This window comes from Acipenser ruthenus, unplaced genomic scaffold, assembly GCF_902713425.1.
Source record: "Acipenser ruthenus unplaced genomic scaffold, fAciRut3.2 maternal haplotype, whole genome shotgun sequence".
Taxonomy (NCBI): Eukaryota; Metazoa; Chordata; class Actinopteri; order Acipenseriformes; family Acipenseridae; genus Acipenser; species Acipenser ruthenus.
The window spans coordinates 20001-21725 of record NW_026707571.1 but is presented as its reverse complement, the minus strand read 5'-3'; the positions used below and the strand labels follow the sequence as shown (position 1 = coordinate 21725).

The window sequence follows — 1725 nt, the reverse complement described above, 5'->3', positions numbered from 1 at the left end:
TTTATTATTTCTAAGCGTACGTTGTTATTGCCTTTTAGCTCTTGAGCATAATAATCTCAATCCCGTTTGAAATGACACTAAGTGCATTTGCATGGTGGCAGATGAGGGATGTCGCTTCACTCGAGGCTTGCGTACTGATGAAGATGTAGTTTCAGTGTTTAATGCTCATCCCCTCACTGTGTGTCTGTGTGTGTTCTTGTCTCTCGCCTGTCCTGTGAGGATGAAGATGTAGTTTCAGTGTTTAATGCTCATCCCCTCACTGTGTGTCTGTGTGTTCTTGTCTCTTGACAGGTCTGTGAGGATGAGACGGTCTCCACAGTCTGGAGTCTGATCTCTGACAGCCTCAACATACCTGTCAATCAACAGGGACTCCTCTACAAAGGCAAGGCGCTGGCAGGTAGGCTGAACAGCACAGCACAGCACAGCACAGCACAGCACAGCTCACCCCTCCTCTCACCCCTCGCCTCATCCCTCCTCTCACTCCTCGCCTCACCCCGGGTCAGTGTGGCACAGCCTGCCTGCTCTTCTGAACAAACACTTCAGCCCTGCCGACGCAGTGAGAGTCTGGAGCAGCAACACAAGGTAACCTGAACACAAACACACACACACACACAGACACACACAAACACACACACAGTGAGAGGCTGGAGCAGCTACACAAGGTAAATTGAACACAATAAACACGGCTACACACACAATCCTAGCTGCAGCAGATGTACAATGTTATACAGACACACACAGACACAGCTGTACAGTGACACAGAGACGCACACACAATCACAGCTGCAGCATACACACTCTGAAATGCAGGTGTAGAGCAGCGTGTAGTTGTGACTCTGTGTCTCTCTCCTCCCCCTCTCCTCTCCTCTCCTTACTTTGTTTAAAAGAATAGAAGCACACCCAGTGAGCAAGGCATTGAGCAGCCCCACATCCCGCTTCACAATACCGCTACATATTGACTGACTGTTCGCATTGTGTGTGTTTTGGTAAGACAAACCACATTTTCTACTTCTACTTTCTACGATTGGGCAAGTCAGCGGTTGTTTGATAACAGAACATAAAACATCACAGAGTGGGTTGAACTGCATTGCTGGAAATCAAGGCCCTTTAAAATGTGTACCTTCCCAGCTCAGGTATTGCTGAGGTAAAGAGACACTTCCTACAGGAGGACAGGACGTTGTCAAGGAGGGGATGTCGTCACGTGTCCTGAGGGCTTTCTTAAAAACATTGTTTTATTATTTCTAAGCGTACGTTGTTATTGCCTTTTAGCTCTTGAGCATAATAATCTCAATCCCGTTTGAAATGACACTAAGTGCATTTGCATGGTGGCAGATGAGGGATGTCGCTTCACTCGAGGCTTGCGTACTGATGAAGATGTAGTTTCAGTGTTTAATGCTCATCCCCTCACTGTGTGTCTGTGTGTGTTCTTGTCTCTCGCCTGTCCTGTGAGGATGAAGATGTAGTTTCAGTGTTTAATGCTCATCCCCTCACTGTGTGTCTGTGTGTTCTTGTCTCTTGACAGGTCTGTGAGGATGAGAAGGTCTCCACAGTCTGGAGTCTGATCTCTGACAGCCTCAACATACCTGTCAATCAACAGGGACTCCTCTACAAAGGCAAGGCGCTGGCAGGTAGGCTGAACAGCACAGCACAGCTCACCCCTCCTCTCACCCCTCGCCTCATCCCTCCTCTCACTCCTCGCCTCACCCCGGGTCAGTGTGGCACAGC

At 48.7% G+C, this 1725-nt stretch overlaps 1 long non-coding RNA gene across 2 annotated transcripts in view; it reads left to right on the top strand.

Moving 5' to 3' along the window:
- Positions 1–299: 299 nt before the first annotated feature.
- Positions 300–1725, top strand: part of LOC131727764 (uncharacterized) — an 11428-nt gene continuing 10002 nt past the window's right edge. For both annotated transcript variants that reach the window (XR_009322278.1, XR_009322277.1), the window contains exons 1-2: positions 300–582; positions 1523–1628. This is a non-coding gene — a long non-coding RNA (uncharacterized LOC131727764). The remainder of the gene's footprint in view (positions 583–1522; positions 1629–1725) is intronic.